General features: G+C 26.1%; 1 protein-coding gene across 1 annotated transcript in view; it reads right to left on the bottom strand.

Annotated features, from left to right (window-relative positions):
• LOC112679437 (leucine-rich repeat and immunoglobulin-like domain-containing nogo receptor-interacting protein 3) overlaps positions 1-21,195 on the bottom strand; it is a gene marked incomplete at its 5' end in the record, with an annotated part of 191,637 nt that overhangs the window by 98,577 nt on the left and 71,865 nt on the right. The window contains 1 exon segment of the mRNA XM_025549229.1: positions 9,972-10,048.

Below are 21,195 nucleotides of genomic sequence, written 5' to 3' on the forward strand. Positions count from 1 at the left end.
TGTGTGTGTGTGTGTGTGTGTGTGTGTATTTGTGTAAGTGTGTGAGTATGTATGTGTAAACGCCGCTGGTGGTCAGCAACGTGTACAAGGGATAGGGAAACTGTCAGAGGGGAACCAATCAACCGGGCAAAGTTCGAACATTCTGGTATCTCCTCCTGTGTGCATGGACTACATTCACAATACTCACCCACTGACTATATTACTCGAACACTGTGGTCCTCCCGCACACCCGACAACCAAACCCACCCGTCCGAGTTGGCGAAACGACCACACGACCTCATTGGTTTTAATTAGCGACGGAACAATGCAATGCAAATTTCGTGCAAGCCGTTACCGTCACACCTCTGCCGGCATACCGCTTTGCTCGTCGCTGATCCGAATCCCCACAACCGATTTACCACCTTTGGGAATGGTCACCGGTTAATTGGCTTTCTGGTCAAAATCCAAATTATCTCGTTCGGATCCAAATTATTTTATTTTATTAAAAATCCCCTGATTTCATTCTGACTTATTGAATCGCTTTTCAATAGATTGCGGCGTAATAAAATTATAGTAATATTTTAAAATTAACCGAAAACATTTTCGATTAAAAATCACTATTTAAACGTTTGAATGAAAATATATATATCACCGCGACATTTAGTAATGTCTCTAATGATTTGAAAAGTTTATTTTACACGTGATAAAACATATTTGATAATTCTAACGCGTTTTAGAATATATAAGTATGAAAATCCAGTATGAGCTAATTCTAAAATATTATAATAGCGTCAAAACTAATTCGAGTATATTATAATATATAAAAAAAAAAAAAAAATGGGTTACAAAAATAGTAAAATATAACAAAATCGTAGAATTTAATAAGTTACCGTTTTCAATCGAAGTCAATCACAAAACCAACCGATAAAATAAATAATTAAAACACAGACATTCATAAGTTATATAATGATATAAAAGACATGCATAACTACGAAGTAGTTTTTCTTGATACAGTACAAACATAATGACTATAAATAATGTTGATGTGTTCATGTCCTATATAATTATTCTATGGAAAACTTTGTAACTAATTATTATTATCTATTATACTACTTATATATTATAGAAACCTGAATTTGCACTTTCATCATATGTTTAAAGTTTAAGCAGTTTTCTTAAAGTTTCATTGTTATATTAAATCAGTGTTAATGTAAATTAGTATTACAACATTACCACATTCGTTCCATCAGTCAATCGAGTATTTAATTCACAACACGTTGTAAGAAACATATAAACACAATTTTTTATCACATGTAAAATACAATTATATTAAATATTTTAATAGACAATAGCTTGCTACTATAACCACGTTGAAAATTATTGTATACAAAATAATGAATCATCATGACTGTTAAGACTTACTATCATTTATACATTAAATCTAATAAATATGTGAAACATGGAAGTTAACTAATATTTTGATTCTGACTAAAAAATCAGTAAAATGTACTTCAAATCTTATAAATTCCTATTAAAGATATAATATTATATATGTTTGACGAATTTTTCATAAGATATTTTTAATGTTTATAAGCATTTTGATAATACTCATGACACTATACCAACCGAATAAAAAAGAAATGATGAATATAATTTTTCAGAGACTTTACATTAGTTAGAAAGGTACTTTTACATGATAAATTACATCAAACCATAACAAAATATGTTTTAAATGCACATGGAAATTCAAGTTTACAAGGAATGAATTATTTCATAGTCATTTAAAATTATATGTAACACATTCCTTATAAGATCTGAAATTGAATTTAAAAGTTTAAGCATGAAATTAAAATATCACATGGAAAGAAGAACTTTTGAATAGTGAGTTAACTAATTCGTTTATTATCTAATTACACGCACCTAAGAAAATTAATCTTATTTGTAGAAAATTAAATTTCATATTCAGAGAGAATTCAAGACTTGGTTAAGAAAATCATTAAACATTCACAAATATTTATATATAAATTGTTTGTAATAACACTTATTTCCATATGGGTATATGGTATATTATCTTTCAATGTAGGTTAATTTTTAATTTTAAAGACTTTCAAAAAATGTAGCATTCTACACAAAAAAATTACAAATAATCTGTGAATTAAGAATTATAATATCATGCATAAGGTAATTTTATTATTAAACTATTTATAAAAAATGTATTTTTTGACTTATAATTTCAATACCTGCTGTTATTATAAGAAATAAAATAGCTTAAATGATATCATAAATTATAATAATTTGATTATTATATTGTAATTTTATAAATACAAAAAATATTAATGTCGCAACAAAAGCAGTTCTTAGAACTCAAAGAAAGACTAATTTAGAATTGGTAGAAAGATTTAAGATATAATATTAATTAATACTAGCTGCAACCGTGCACTTCGTAACCCGTTTATAAATAATATAAAAATGTTAATGCCATAGATGCATGTGTCATGAAAACAAATAATAACAAATTCAGGGATAATAATATCTTCTGCACTAATTATTATTATTTTTGAAACTAATAGCAACAATCTGTTAACAAAAATTTCCATCGTAAAACTCAAAATGTCTATAAACTTACCGAGGTTGGGCCTATCACTTTTTAACTTAGCCTATCTTTTACCCATTGGTCTAATATATCTCTGTATCAAATTTCGTCGTGATAGGTCCAGTTTTTTTTAGAAATGCATAAAGGACAAACAGACAGATATTAGATTAGAAATTAGAAATTAGATACATTTAATTAAGATTAAATTTGGATAAGATATACAAAAAATATAATCCTAAAATAATTTCAAAACTATTAAGTATCTATATACTTATTTTTTTTATTTAAATGTAACATAATTATATTTTATTTGAACTACAATATCTATTATTTTATATTTCTGGATAACATATTGTAACTATACACTTACTTATTTACCAACTATTATTTTGTTTGTTGATTCAATATATGTGAAATATTTTGATATATGTACATATGTATCTTACTTTAACTACCCTATGTGCAAAATTCTGTTACATATCTGTCACATAACAGTCACACTGTGAAATGTGAAGTTTATCGTTTTTCCTCAGTGAATACTCTGAGACAACACACAGGCGCTTAACGCCCAGTTTTGTCAAGTTCATCTGTGTGATGTCTCAAAAAGTATATAGAAGTACCATCACAATTTAAATATTATGTGATATCTATGTTAAGTGTTAGGGAATGCATTTTTATAATTTAAATGCTAATTATAGATGTCACATTGATATCTCATTAAGTGCAATTAGTCATCTATTGAACGTTACACTACTTAAATATTCTAAATGATTCTGCGAAGAAATTCAAAAGTCGATAGACTTCATACGAATTCTATTGCACAAATTATTACAATTTATATTGTTCTTGGTATCCTAACCTACCTAGTTACAAGCCTAACCTATCGATACACTATTTAATTAGCAATTGATGTCGAATCTCGACTATTTAAATTGTTTCAAACCTGCAATGATAATATTGTGTATTTTATGATAGCCTTTCCACTGTGTAATATCTATGATATCATACCAACATTAAATCAGTGAATGAGAGGTACTGCTCTTCAGTGGTGTACGCAGTACACAAGATTTCTAAATTGGAAGGGGAGGATTGAAAAAAAAATAGTACCACTCAGTAGAATATAGATACACAATTAGTTTTTAAATAACCAAATGATCATACTAGATTACTATATTATATGAAATATGAAACCTTGCTTATAGACCACTATAACCAATAATCATCAATTTTTGATAGTTAATATACATCTGGTAGGTACATGAAACGACACAAAAAAAAATTAATATATGGTTGGTAATGGGAAGACGCTTCAGATTCTTGGCCTCTTACAATGCTTACACTGTAGTACTCTTAAACCAATATATGAGTACTATACTATTAATGTATGTAGGTACCTATGGCTATGTATTGGTATTTAACTAAGTACTTTAACTTAATAATTACCCTATAAAATCAAAGTAAAGTACAGCCACACATACTAGATATCATATTAAATTGAATTTAATATAAGAAATGTAAATAAAAATTATTTAAAACAAATAATATTTTTTTAATATTTTAAAAACATTACATCAATATAAATAGTAGTAAAATAAACTATAATTTAATACGTTGTAGTTTCAAAATAATCAAATGTAGTAAATAGGTAGTTCTTCGAGACTGTAAATAGAACGAATAACAATATTACGTTACTAATGAATGACTGACTGAGTATTGAATAACACATAACGACTAACGGGTAGTGATTAGCCACGAGCGAGTTTTTAGCATAGGACGCCAGGATGCGGTATGTTAGAATAATAGTTAAATTTCAAATTCCATGTAAAATGTACACCAGTGAAATATGATTGTTTATAAAATTTTTCTTTGTCAGCAATGGCCAATAGGTACCGTGTGATTGTGTATATTATATAATATAATTGATTATTTAAACAATTTATAGTTTTTCAGTTTTCCACGAAAACCCGATGATTTAAAAAATATCACATTATAAAATAAAATAAAATAAAATATATATTATAAACTCATTTAGAATTTAACATAAAGTCAACCCTCGATAATTCGCAGTTGACGGGACTGTTGAAAAATTTCGAATTACCGAGAGTTCGAATAATTGAATTAAGAGAAAAATATTTGTTTTTTATTGTACATAACTGTTAATTATTTTAGCAAATTAGGTGGTAATAGTTATTTATTGTTTTTAAAATGTTAACTATATAATAATTATACTATGTAAATTAAATTTTTATTATAAAAAAATATATTTTAAATTAATCTGTTATGATTTTCTGCTTCATTGAATTTAGTTTCATTTTTTCAATAGTATTTTTTGAATTTGACGCTTTCATTACAAGAACTTTACAACTAACCAAACGGAACTAAAATAAAACTACATTCTGCTGACAGTTCCACGATAGCCATCAATCGACACGCACGTGAATACAGTTCGTTCTAAATTATCAGTCAATACCGTATATCGTGTGTTTCATTTATTATTTTAAATTAGTTAATCAAAGATGTGACTAGTCTATTAATTAATTCTATATACTCTTCTCTTTAAACTAAAGTCTTGTACATAATAACAAATGAAATAAATATTCGTCCTATGTAATATTATCAACATTCTGTTTTAATGTAATATATCAGCGTTTAGCGCATACGGTCTTATCGGCGGCCGTCTCGGCGGTCTCAATATTATATTATATTATATATTAATCTAATTAAGCTATCACAACCCACCGTCGTCTTCAATCGTTATTATCGCTATTATTGTATTTATTAGATACTCATTTTAATATTTACATTCTAATCAAAATGACTAACAGAAACAATAACATTATAAACAATAATAATAAAGATATTAGTAAATCAAATAACACCGTATTCCCATTAACAATTAGTAAAAAAAAAACCTCCAACTCATCACTAAACTTGTATAAAGAAAGGTCAGATGGATTTAGAAAAATTCAAAACCTAACTTAACGATTATAAAACTAAAAGACAATAACAATATCAAACAAAATATTGTTATTCTGTGTGTTAACTATTGTACTATAATTATTCTAGAATTTAACCTTAATGATTAATTTTTAACGGCTACGTCTAGATTGACAATTTTTATTTTTGGAGTTGATCATAACTTTGAAATATAAGGATCGAATGAAACCAATTACATCTGAAAAAAATCTTTATTTTGTTATGTTCATGATATGTTTCTAATATTATACTCTCTAATACTTATATAATATTTATTGCTAATCTTAAGAATTTCTTTTAACAATTGTTTTATAGAAAATAAATTCTAATTCAATACATATACAATGTAATGTTAATTTTTAGTGATTTCGTATACGTACAAATAAATTGTAGAACGTTTTCGATTTGAAATATTCTGGTGCTCGCGTTGTCATGAAGATTCTGAATTTGAATTTTGATTTGACGATTCAGTTATATTGGGTTATTTGGGTAGCAATTATTTTTCAAATATAAAATGTTTTCATAACTTGGATACATATATTGGTTTTCCATAACATTGCTAATTTCCTTACATTTGTGTACTGCTGTTCCGTCAAATTATTATTTAATGTAAAAACTATTTCCTCATTTAGTGTGTAAGGTATTGATAGAGAACTTGAATTAGCGTTTTTTATTTTTATTGGTCTAGTTGGTGAAGTAAATGATTCTTTAAATAACATGGACCAACTTCTGAAAATTACTTTGAGCAAAATAAACTATATCTGGTGACGTGTATGATTTTAATAGACCTTTAGTTTTTCAATTTTTGATTTTTTCGGTTCATTCAAAAAATATTTTGGGTGGTCAATCAACTAACAAACCTGAAGAAAAAGGAACTAAGAGTTATATGTTTGGTATAATAAGTTCTGTTTTAAACCACTGTTTATTATTTTTGTATAAATTATTTAACTTTCTACCACTTTTAGCCCATAGCCTTGTCAAAATTACAACATGAATACGAATTTTTTCCATTACATGTTTTTCATACAAAATATCAAAATGTTTTACATAATATTTATTTTTTAATAAATTTATAATAAGTTGGTTGGATTGATTATTTTGAAACTAAGAGTTTTCATCACGCAGCCATTTAAATAAATCTTCATATGTATGGTTCACAGCTCTATGGTTTTATCACCAAATTATGCTATTTTTATTAATCAGGTTGAAAATGTACAGTATAAATTCCTTAAATTAATTTGTAGTAAATTCAATTTGGCTATTCACCGACATTCATATCACCTATAATCTACCCATCTAGGGATAGATTTATGTGAATTAAGAAGGAAAATTATAGACTTAATGTTCTTGATCGATTTACAGAATGGTAACATAAATTCCCCCGAGCTACTTTCTCTGGTTGATTTTACTTTAGAAATAATGGTTCGAGGTCACAAAATGTGTTCATCATCCCATCTTATAACGCTAACTATAGTTCCAAATTGTTCTTTCCTGTGTTCTTTCTTTATCTAATAATATTATTAACCAGATAGATTTATTTTTTATGTCGTGCTATGTTTTTAAACACAATATGCAGCATACATTTCATCTGTTAATTATTTGTAATTTTATTATAATTCTAGTATCGTATCTGTTATTTTTAATTATTATTTTATAATGTATATCACTTATCATGTATTTGTTATAGTTCTAAATTTTAAATTTGATTTGCAATGTATTACTTACTGTATTACTGTTCTAATGTTCTAAATCAGCGGTTCTCAAACTTTTTTTTCGCGTACTACATGAGTATATTATCAATCAGTCACATACCATTAATGATTAAAAATAGAACCATACAAACTTCACATGGTTAAATATATTTATTTTAAATAAATAGGCAGCAAAATACTAAAATAAAATTATTGTGTTTCTAAATTAATATATGAGATAAATATTGAATTTTTAATTTCTGTTCTACCACCATGTATATGTGGTTTGTCGCGTACCACTATGTAGTCTTTCGCGTACCACAGTTTGAGAACCACTGTTCTAAATGATTCCTACCCGTTTACAAATAAATAAATAAATAAAAATAAATATGTATAATTTGTTATTTTTCTCTCTATACCCACTCAAATCGGCTGTAAAAATATAAATAAAAACTACGGCTGCAAATGGCTGAAAGTGAAAGTTATACCATTAAAAATATGCGAAGTTTTAATATTGGAAGAGATTATTTGTGAATAGTTATTATTAGTTATTCTCAAAAGACCTTTCATAGAAGTTTAAAAATAAAGTAAAAATTCAAGTTTACCAATTTTATTTAGTTTATTAATACATAACTTATAAATAAATTATGATATGAATTAATCAAACTATATTTAACTTATCTTATAGATTACTTTCAATATAAGATAAAAAAAAAATCGTAAATAGACCAACATTGTAGTCACAAAAATTGTTTGAAAATCATGTTGAACGACCGGTTCAGATGATGTCAAAATCAACCTACTCATGAAGTTAGATTACATACGGATTCATAAATGATACTGAGTACTATGTTTATATTTGAATAATTGTGTTAACAAATTATACATTATTTTCAAACTATTTTAAAATAATTATTTTTTTCACCTAAAATTTAATTTTAGACTACTATGTTGTGTACACACTCCGATCACATATTATTTACTACTAATGAGTTGCGGGGTGAAAAGGGACTAAAGAAGCAGACGTTCTTTCTAATTTTGAATAAACTCGTATTAATATTTTGTGTATACTGTCGCGACCCACGTACTTAGATAATAATAATACCATAATAACCCTGCATTGCATATGGGTATACATGAGTGTGCAACGATACATGTAATAAATTAACTCTTATAAATATTAAAAACCACATCTATCAAATGTCATACACCACACAAAGTTCACGCAAGGAAATAAATAAATGATTATTGATTGTTAAAATAACCACATCCACATTTTCACACAAATGTCGTCTAACGAGGAAACATTATTCAAATAATCACATTTGTGAGATAGATTGAACTATACACATCATCACATTATACACACACATTTGCGTCAATCAAAAGATTAACAATTTTTATTATCGTTTTTCATATACATACACACACACACTTGCGTCCATCGGATATATTAGGGACCTGGAAACAAGGGCAAATCAGACAAGTTCTTGCTATGCGACACTGAGCACCTTCACGCTAGTGTATGTAATGATCTGGACTTAGAATCTCAACAGCTAAATCAAATATCTGGACTTAGAATACTTTAGAAGAGTTTAAATTAAATGTTTGAACCTAGATTATTTTCATCACAGTTTAATATAAGAACTTGGAATTTTAACAGCCAAATTAATTAATTTTCCTTAGAATAATTTTTAATAGTTTAATAAATTTTTTTATTACAATTGGCATTAATTATTTACAAAATTATACCTACATCCAAGCGTTGAATTCAGAGTAAATTTTTCAGTTACATTTACATAGTAAATCACTGAGGTTCGATCAATCGGTTAGCATGCAACAATACATATGCTTTAGAAGCAGTGAACTATTCTTATTAATAAAACGATAATGAACAATAAGATGATATACTACAATTATATGACTAAACTAAGCCAGAATATATACTATTGAAATTAAAAATCTGTGCATTATCTTCAGTTAAATTAAATATTGAGTAAATAAGATTATATGGATAAAGTAACAAGTGTTTTTGTACTTAATTAAATATATGTACCTATTTGGTATGTTTGAGAGTGAAATGTTTTTTGTACGTTCGATCAAATATTCCTTTCTGGTGAACCGGTCAGAGGTGTATGTGTGTGTGTGTGGGGGGGGGGGGGGTGATTTGGGTGTTAGAATAACCCCATCGACCGTATTTCATGGTATTTTACCAAATTGCAAACTAATTACCGTATAATGTATAATTTAAATAAACTTTGTATACAACTTGTAGATTTTACATATAGGTACTATCTTAATAAAATAATTTTCATTAATGTAATTTATATAAATACATGGTATTTATTAATTTAATATGAGGGGCATAGCCCCCCTACTACCATAAGTTGATTACAATTTAAAACAGCCTCGTTAAATGTATCCTGGATTCGCCACTGTTACTGGTGACTAATATATTTGTATTTTTTATGTTAAAAAACGGTTCACCTCACCGTTGGATCTCATACGCGTTTGGAAATCCACATAAGATGGTGGCAACATACGTATTGGATCCCCTACTCTGTTAATATCGGTCTGGGCGTAGCTTGTCTTTAATACCCCAAATTTTTTATTCCGGAGACGGTGACATGCGCGAATTATATGCCACACAACAATAATTATTATCATACACAACACAAGTCGTGTGCCTGATGTTTGAGGAACAGAAATTATTACATCGTCGATGTACTTACCAGGCATTCGAGTCCACCGGTGCAACACACGAAATTTGGACTCACATTTAGTTATCCGGATTGAATTAGCATCGCACCTGAAAATGGCGCGGTTTTAATTAGTTTACTCAGTAATGGCACGTATGCGAAAACTAGACATAAACAAGTCGTGTAGCTATTCAAGGGAAAACGCAATTCACGACTCCATATTGACGTGTTGGAAAAGTGAGAACATCCACTTTTGCGTCAGTGTTAAATTAATTATGAAAATGAGCAAAATACAATTATTAACACAATTAAGTAACACATTAGATATAACCTATGTATTATTGTAAAATGTCGTGGAACGGTAGAATATTTAACATTCGTTTATTATAGAAAATCATGTATAAGAGTATATATCATACGGTATTGCGTGGTGGTATTATATAACGATGAAAAAAAAATATGTCAATGTATGTGTGATTGTAAATATTGGTAAAAATATTAATACAATAATTTAAAATATTTTTCAAAGAAATTAAAGTACAAAGTATTTCCGTTTTAATATGTAGTTAATTAAAAAAAAAAAGAAAAAAATTAAAAATATGTTTTTCCGTCTCCTATATAAAATTTTTATAATTCTTAGAATCCTACAAATTTGTATATATTTTGATCTATCTGTTTATATCATTATAAAAATAGTTGAACAAATTTAACGCTTTTTTTTTTTATTTTCATGTGCTTGCTGCTGTAACATTTAATTAATTTTTTTGTGTCCATATATAAACTGAAATTGTAATATTACTATAATTAAAAATATTATTTTATTAAAGAGAACTTGCAATTTTTTTAATAGATTTTACTAAATATTTGATTTATTTTCTATAAGATATGCAATTTTTTACAAATAAAACATAGCAGATTAATAAATTTGCCACACAAATTTTTATTATATAACTATAACAGTTTTACAGATTCTAAACGTTCACTTAATTCTTATAAATAAAATATACTTTATATAGATGCATAGGTATGCATACTGAGATACATACATACATATATATATTTAATAATTTTGTATAAAAATAACAATTAAATAATGATTTTATAGTTCATATCTCCCATAAATAACACAAATGTGTTATATCGATTTCTTTTTTATGAAATTTATATATATATATATCACTTATCATAAATTGAAAGGTGCATATTATTAAATTCCTATTGAAATGTATACATATACTCAATAACATTTATTTTAAACGACAAACATAAATGATACGTTATAATATATAAATGCACGTATTGCAATTCAATGTAAATTATTATTATTAAAGTTAAATCATAATGTATGAAATGTAATACACCTTATATGCATTTCGTTTCCTTAAGAGCAAATGTCAAAACCGAATGGCCGTTCAAGTCTAGAGTAGTTTATGAGTTACTAGACTATTTCATTTTACTCGCTTACTATAATTGCCAAGGTAATCACTCTAATGTATTCGTCATAAAATGAAAATTTAGTTTTTACTTGAATGTATTAAACAAATTTTAATATTAGAAACAAAAATATTCTTTATATATATATATATATGTATATATATTATATTAATAAGAGTTTATAATGTACATAAAAAATCTGAAAATGATTATTCTTTTATTACTGTAATCTAGCACATTAAATAGTTGGATTTAAAATAAAATAAATGTAACAGCAAAATCGTAATTTGAATTTCAAATAGTCTTAAACCTTTGTGAAAATATTAAATTCTAGTTTTAAACATAGTGTAATGAATTAAAATAAATTTTTTAATTTAGTTTCTGTAAATTAATATCGAAAAAATATATTTATTTACAAATATCAAATATGACAATCCTAAAATTAAAATAACTAATTTTATTTTAAATAAAATAATTAAATTTAATTAAATTAATATATATGAGAAGTGTATTTCAATTTACTCTTAACTCAAGAATTATATTTATTTTTTTTTATAGAAGGATGTATTATAAGCGCTGAAACTAATTTGCTTTCCTTATTATCACAACATCTATCCGAAAATATCACATATTTTTATATTAAATCTGAGTAATACTAATTTTCAAAAATAATCAATAAAAATAATTTAAAAAACATTCCTGGTTTGATAATTGTATTATGTTCGAACATATTTTTTTTACTGAATACATTTATAAAATAATTATTACATTCATTTTTAAATTAAATAAAACATTTCTATGAAACATTCAAGTTTCACAACATACATAAATATATTAAGTATCTAAAATCTCGTAAATACTAAAATACATGACACGAAAAAAGTGGATAACAGATAACATTTACATTGACATTACTACCTTTATAGGGTAATAAACGAATAATTTTAAGTATGTTGGTTATTTTACATTTTTTTTTTGTGCTATAATTGTTTAATTTATTTTTTTTATAATTTTATGATACATAATTGATAATAATATATATTTTATTAATGTTTGTATTATTTTAACATTTTTTAACTCTATTCACATCTTTTATAGAGACGAAAAAATAATATATTTATTTAGGTATTAATAATATTCCAAGATAACCAATTATTTATTTATTTCTATACATAAACTATTTATTTATATATATATATATATATTAATTTACGAAAATTAACTATTAACTATTTTTTATTATTATTATTTTATTTAAATATATATATTTTTTTAAAATCTATAAAGTTATCTAAAAAACAAGAAATTTATTTCCTTTAATGAGCATACTAATGAACATAGTAAAATGAATAATAATACACTTTTAGTATAGTAATATTCATAATATGAATAATATAATTTGGTATAGTGCCTGTTGGTTACACTTAGTAAAAACAATAACTAAATTAAAATAATCCAATAAAAATATGTGTTAATTAGATAAAAAACATTTAATAATATTAGTTATAAAAACATGTATTTATTTGTTCACAAAACATTAACAAATAAAGTTGATCAAATATATTAGTTATGTCTAATATAATGGAAGTTGATATCAAATTTTTATAACATTTTAAGGAGTGGAATTTAATTTTTACCTTAGTTTTAGCGATGATACCATATATGGATATTTATTTTTATCGATAATATAGAACATATGTGGCAATTATGTTTTTCGACCATTTATTCGTTGTACTAAATATTCATTGATTATACATAACTGTTTGACTGTATTTGAATCGGGTCCCGAGTTTAAAATTACTACATTAATTGGGTCTCAAATTATTTGAGGTACTACACTAGTTGGGTCTCAAATTATTTTAGGTACTACACTAGTTGGGTCACGGATTTTTATAGGTACTATACTAGTTGAGTCCCGTATTTTTATAGGTACTACACTAGTTGGGTCCTGAATTATTTTAGGTATACACTAGTTCCTAAATATTTTTTGGTAAATACTACATTATACTAAAATTTTCCTTCCCATTTTAACAGACTTAAAACTTTCTATGATCTATTTAGACCACAGGTATGGTTAAAATTGTTTTTTATTGTTTTTTTTTTTTTGTTTTTTAGTTTCTTTTCCATTAGTTTTTATTTATATTATATAATGATTCTAAAATTATTAATATTTTTTAATTTACCTACGTGGCTATAATTATACTATATTATATGTATTTTATACTTGATTTTTAAAATTGTTAATATTTTTACCAACACAATTGTAATAATTTATATTTTAATGGAAAAAAAACTATAAAAACTATTTTAAACCATACACGTCGTCTAAATAGATACTTACCAAAAAAATTTCAGAAACTAGTGTAATAACTAAAATAATTCAGGACCCAACTAGTGTAGTATCTATAAAAATCCGGTACCCAACTAGTGTAGTACCTAAATTAATTTGGGACCCAACTAGTGTAGTACCTATAAAAATCCTGGACCCATCTAGTACACTACCTGCGATTAGCCCCTATTACTCGGGACCCAACTCAGATGCTCCGAATTATTTATGGTATCGATAAAATGTATATTTACCTTATTTTATTTTTAATTGGGCAGGATAACCAATGTCTTCCCACTGAAGTATGTGTACATAGAGTACGATTTAATTTGGTACATTTAAATTTAATGAGAACTTCGATATAATTATTTCATTCAAATATACATGAAAATGTAACACTCATTTCCATACTCGCACGTAATAAAATAAATTATAAACATGTTTTTCTGTTTTATTGTTATATATGAATACATTTTAAAAAGTTTCCAAGTTACCACGAGTAATAATATGCATTTATAATATAATATTCATTATATGAACTTGTATACGTGAACAATTTTGCTATGACTTTAAAAGTTATAATTTTTCTAAAAATTTTTCTTAAATTTAAAAAACAATAAAAATATATTGGTAACTAATATTTTACTAAGTAGATATTGTAATTTATAAACAATAAATTGAGCATTTAAAATAAAAATCAATATATAATTCAAATTAAAGTAATTTAATTTCCTACATTTACAGAACATAGTGTGTTCTATGCTATTTGTGTGTACCTTGTGGAATTTCAGTTAAGTGATTTTATTTTCCATTTAAACTGAATTTCTCGTTATTATTATAAATTGTACAAAACGTTAACATGTTCATTTCTTTTATAATCCACAAGTAATACAGATATAGGCGATGTAAACAACTGACGACTTAAATTATTTTATTTTCTAAAACTATTACTACATTAATGCAGTTGTTACTTGAAATTTTTAGATGTATATTTGAAATATTTATAAAAATAATTACATAATTATTGAAAACAAAAATGAATACAAAAATATGTATACAAAATGTGTGTATTTAGTGGGATAAAAGAAACAATTAACAATCAAAAGACATTCTATAAAATGAAAATTAGTAGTTTACCACGTAAAATAGACATTCCAGTATGTGACAAAGATACTTGTATAACTAATTGGCTATAATAAAGTTGCTGCCTTTAATCAAACCCACTTTTAATTTTTATAAACTACATGTAACTTTTGTATTGATAAAGGAGACTATTATAAAGGTTTCAAAAGTGCTGACAAGACTGATTTAATGAAAATGCATGTTCAGAGAAAAAACGAACAATAGGCTTTACTGAATTCAATGAGATCGGCACGCATTTTAAATTAATTTTTTCTTAATAAAGACATATTATAACACTGATATAAGACACATGCATTTACTATAACGAAGTTAATAAAAGCTTACACACATGTTCTTGTAATTTCCATTTATTTTTTTTTTTTTATATAATTTTAAATGTTTAATTAAAAAAAAAAATTACATATATAATCACTACAAGATTTTCGGTATTTTTTTGAAACTTATTATTTAGTATTTATACACTATTTTTAATAGTTATTCATTGTAAAATAAAATTGAAAGGTATACTGAATAATAGTAACGCAATATGATTTTATATAATTATCGAATATACCGAAAATATTTTCTAAAGAATTTTTTCTCAGGTATTTACTGACATTTTTATCAACATATATAATATATATTATATACAATTATGTGCTTACGTATAACGAATAATACAATAAGTAAATAGTATTTTAATATTTAAAAGAAATATTTCAATGTATTAGGACGAGAGAGTATAATTAGTATGAAATCCGAGAATATATTTCGTTTTCCAAATAAAATGTGTTCACTGTTTGATTCTATGTTTGATGTTCTTTGTCAACAACACATATTGATAATTTTATTGAATTTCGAACACAATTAAATTTTTTATTCTAGTAAATACCGAATAAATAAATTTTATAATAGTCATCATTGAAATAATTCTGAGAAAATATTAAATGATCTATAATTTAAATCTGAAAGATGAATTTGAATAATTGTCTCGTATACATTATATTACTATTATTTATTTAACGTTCATAAATATATATATATATATATATATATATATATATATATAATTTTGAAAAAATATATTTATCTTTCCCGTACGTCACTTTGAATTTATTATTGTAATATTTGATATGAATAAAACGCATTATCACAATAAATCTTATGAAAATATATTTGTAATTTAGTAATTACTATAAACATTAGTACAAAAAAAAAATCATTGAGGTCTTACAGAGATAATTTAACATGATTTTATTTTTATAATTATATGATATCTGCTTGATAAATGTATAACGACATGTATTTTACTATTTTTTCAGTCTTTAATGTGACAGTGATCGAAAAGGGAAATGTTAGTGTTGGCTGAAAACACACACTGGCCGAAAACAGTGAGTTACATTTTGACCGAAAAAGTTGACGCTCATTTTTCGAATACTTATAGGTAAAATCATAAAGAAGGAAATTTATTTGCATTATTGATTATTTAGATGCTATAATTTTATTAAAAATATACGTGCATTGTTATTATTCAAGTAAACAATTTAAATTTAATTTCGATTTATTTTATATTCCTTTTAAAAATTATCTCGATATTAATACTATTTAAATCTCCATTTTTTTTTTTTTTTTACTACTGTAAAAATATTTTTGAATTCAATTTTTCTGTCTTCTTTGAAATTAAGCAAAATTGAGTTATCTGTTTCTTTTTAAATCTGTTTCATTTAAATCAGTAATGCACGTCATTTAATTTCCTATTGATCAATTGAAGATGTATTTTAAATTTCACCGAAAAGTCTTTTAGTATAAATTATAATTATTTCAATATAATCCATGGAACATAAATATTATGTAAGATGTGTATGTGTGTGTTTATGATATTTAACTTAAATTAATTTAACTCGATAGAAGTTTGTATACATATTAAGATTAATAGATTAAATTTTCAATATTCTTTATTTCACACATTCAAAAGATTTTAAGGTCAAACACGTTTATTTTCATGTCTTACAATTATTTAAAACTAATTTGCGTTTTCGGCTTTATTCCAATATAAACAGCACGTAAAATCAAAAGTTGGAACTTTGCTGTCTAAATCTCATTACATGAACTAAAATAAAAAATTTTATTGAAAAAACAATATTTAAATCCCAAGAATTGCCTTCTAACATCTTCATAACATACATAATTATCAGTAAATCGTACATTAAAGCACATATTTTAAGGTGTAATGCGCATATTTATTTAATGCCAGATTCCTGGGAAACTACATATTTCACTATTTTCTAACTAATATTTATGATGTTTCAGACTTAGCTTTACATTTTATATAAAAATTTCGAACATTAATGATAAAACATAACAAATATTTACTTTTCATGCATATTTTTCGTATTATTTCGGCACAATGTTTTCTAATATTAGTTTTAAATGTTTATTATAAGTTGTAATATTATTACATTATTGCATAACGAACTAATAAAGACCAGTTGCACGTTGAAATAGGACAACTGGACACGGCCAACTTGACACGTCCAACTGTACACCGAGAACTTGGCTCGAGAAAAAGTGGGAGCCACGACTTCTGGACAAATATTTGAAATAATTAAAGTTCTACATTATAATTATTATTATTATTATTATTTTAATATTTTATATTTACGAAAATTTAATTTATTTTAATTTACAATTATTTGGTCTGCCTGGAGAGTAGAGAGTAAAGACACAATAATTACTCGTCCATTATCGTTGTTTCATTATTGTATTTATTGTTTTTTAATAATAATAAATTATTATTAATAATTATATCATATTCATTTTATTTTTCAAATTTAGCAATCATAATATAATGTAGTCTGGTATCATTGAATTGCAAATGAGTAATAATATTAGTTATTGATTATTATTAAGATTATAACTATTAATATTACAGTGATTCCGCGGTCGACGAGCGTCATTAAGATGGCGATATCGTAATACGATAATAATCCGGTCGGTCAACCGTTATCATTGTACTAGATAGTACAATAATACACTCTCTATGCATATTTGTATATAAACGATATAGACGAAAACTATTGTCAGTACACATGACATGGTTGTGCGGTGAATCATTTATTATAATTTTCACTGAAAACATTCATGTATTTTATAACATTACAATTATTTTTTTTAAAGTTAAAATATATATTGCTTAAAGTTTATCTGAAAATGTAATTACAATTGTATGATAATTTAATAAATATTTTCTTTTCGTTTAAATTTATTGGTTGTATAACAAAATGTTCGTACCCGCTTGTCACCATGCTCAGTTGGCCAGGTTCACTTGTCCTAGACTAATTGCATGTATCAACTTTACTATAAAAGATCTATTATTATTTTTTTTAGTGAAATAATTGTATGAGTTTAATTTTTTTTTTTTTAGATTTATTATATTTACCTTACCCTAAGCTATTACTTATGGTATATGATATATTTATGCTTTTTTTTTTTTTTAATAATAATTTTGATACTATTATCGGAAAGTTAGTGAAATTACAATATATTATGAAATTGAAATTTCATTATAGTTTATTTAAATTAATTTGAATTATGAGAATCAATGTACACTATATTTATTTATAACTATATTTTTGTTGTTTTCAAGGTAGATTTGTGTGTAATTATTAAAACAAAAAACAAGAAAGCAATGATAAAAAATTCTTAAAAAAAAAAAAATAATAATTTTCCTTTTAATGTCATTGGTTCAAAACATTTTTCTGTTTCTAGTTCCAATTTTAATACCTTTTTAACATTTTATTATATATATAAAATGTAATCATTAATATAAAAATAGTATTAGTCATATTTATATTCACCTCGTAAATATGATTTACTATTCCATTCCACTTAAATATTGTAAATACTTTACTGGAGAAATTCATTATTATGTGTCAACCAAGAGATATCATTGATTAGTCCAATTCGTCCAAAAGTATTATACTATACACATAACTGAGAATTTCTTCACAAATATTTATGTTAAATTCAGTAAGATTTTTATGAATGGGACGAATTAACATTAAGCATATAATACAAAAAAAATACAATATAAGTTGTCAGTTCATTGTTAATATTATCGAGTTTTAATTTATAAAATTATTCTGCAACAGTATTAATTTATGTTAAATACGTTAATTTTATTGTCAAACAACGGATTGTATTAATACAGTTAATTGATTTTTTTATATACCAAGAAACATTTTTCAAGTTTATATTCAATGATTTCCATTATAATATAAAATTAATTAATGTATTTAATTTAAAAATCATACCACCAACGTATAGTTAGTTTTTTTTTTTATCTTATTAGAATATTTTTATTATTAGCCTTAATTGTTATTTAATACATTATAATAAGCTTTTTCACGTTGATATTAAGTTCTATACAAATTAAAATAATATTTTTCGTTTATTCCAATATAATATTTTTAAATCTTGATAATTTACATGGTAATATTACAATAAAATTTTCCGAGTGAGTGAACATTTAAAATCACAATGAAATGAGTTTGTAAAGATCGCGAATATTACCAAATAGACAGTAGCATTTAATAATTTAAAAACAATAAAAACGGACTCTAAAAAATTAATAACTTAAAATTTCAAATAAAAATCGATAAGAAACTCGTTTAACGTTTTATTATTAACATTTTTCTCAAAGTAACAATTATCGGACAAAAAAAAACGTAGTAACGACAAAACAAACATTACAAGTACATAGGTATCAACTATTGCCCGACTCTTAAAACTGAAATTAAATTCAGTTTTAATATTTTGTGTTCATAAGAACATATATAGCTAGCCGTTAAGCTAAATGGATCGTTTCAATTATGTAGTCTACATGCCAATTGTGTATTATTAATAATAGTCATGGACTATTGTTATTTGGAACATCGAACACTACTTTAAGTAAAATACCGTCGTTATTGAAATTACTATCAAACTCGCGATTTATCGTATTGGCCACATCGATTTAAGATGTATCCGAAAACAAAACGTACGGTAGTTTTTAACATTTCAAAGGGGTTGTCGAATAAAAGTTTGATAAATCATCACGTGCATACAATCAAAGAGGGGTCCGTGGAGTGAAAGTTTTCCCGAAATGTTTTCTTGCACCTACGCATAAATTACAATTTTTTACAAATAAAAATAAAAAAAATTAAATGCTGTTGATACAAAAGCGTATTTTATAAAGGGTTCATTTTAAACGTACTACGTAAAAAAAGGTACCGATGCTCGTCAGAATATTATTGGTCCTCTACTAATCCAAACCGCTGTCTGCGTATACCTGTGTGTATGTGTACGTAGTCTGCACGTTCATCTGTTCGCGAAGACGTTTCGACTCGCCTGTGTGTAGACCTTTGGATGTATATTGACAGAGATAATGGCGAATAATGATAGGTGTGTAGCATGGAGACCACCGAGCGAGGTCTATCGATCTAACGGACAGAAATTTAATAAGTTTCCCGGCCAGTGGCTTCGAGGGTGATAGAGGTGGTGGTGGCTGTGGTGGTGTTGATGGTGGTGGTGGTGTTAGTGGTGGTGGCGTCAGCGGCGGTGGTAGTAGTCTGATGGTGGTACAGTGCGGTTTTGGCGCGATTTAATGTGCCGAAATATCGGTTAAGTCTCGGCCAGCCATAAAAATGGGCCAAATGAAAAACGACCTCCAGTCACCCGTTGCACCGTAAAACCACCGTTAATCCGATTTCTCTCGTCGGTCCGTCACCATAAAACGTTTTTTTTTTTTTTTTTATTTATACCAGCGCGTCCACGGGGCGAACACGACAACCGCGAACACCCCATCCCCCACACACGCGTGTGTCCGATACGACACACACGCGCATTAAACTGAAAACCAGATAAATATTTGTTTCCTCGCCTACAGCCTCACTCACGCCGCCATCACCCCCGTCAAAATATATTCGCCGACCATGTACACGACCCCGTCAACCGTCGCTTAAACGCGTGTTTATCGCCCGATGATATTGCGGTGCGTGCACGCGCTTTTACGGCCGTAGATATGACAATATTATTATTGTTATTATTACTATTATTATTTTTATGAAGCCGCGTTGAAATTTTTCGCGGGAATCGGAATGAGCGTCGTTAACCATGAACGCGAACGCCCAAAATCGCCGTGCGAGGCGTACACACGTCGTTCGCGCGACATGTAAGTCGTTAAAACAAATGAAAATAATATGTGTTGCAGACGGATTTATTATGTCGGACATGCGCTATACGACGTGTTATCCTGTGGGGTGGGGGGAGGGGACGATATTAACCACAACCATCGGTCGTGCCGAGATATTAAAAATATTAGACGATAAAAGCGAA

Source organism: Sipha flava, unplaced genomic scaffold, assembly GCF_003268045.1.
Source record: "Sipha flava isolate LNK unplaced genomic scaffold, YSA_version1 145_pilon_pilon, whole genome shotgun sequence".
Taxonomy (NCBI): Eukaryota; Metazoa; Arthropoda; class Insecta; order Hemiptera; family Aphididae; genus Sipha; species Sipha flava.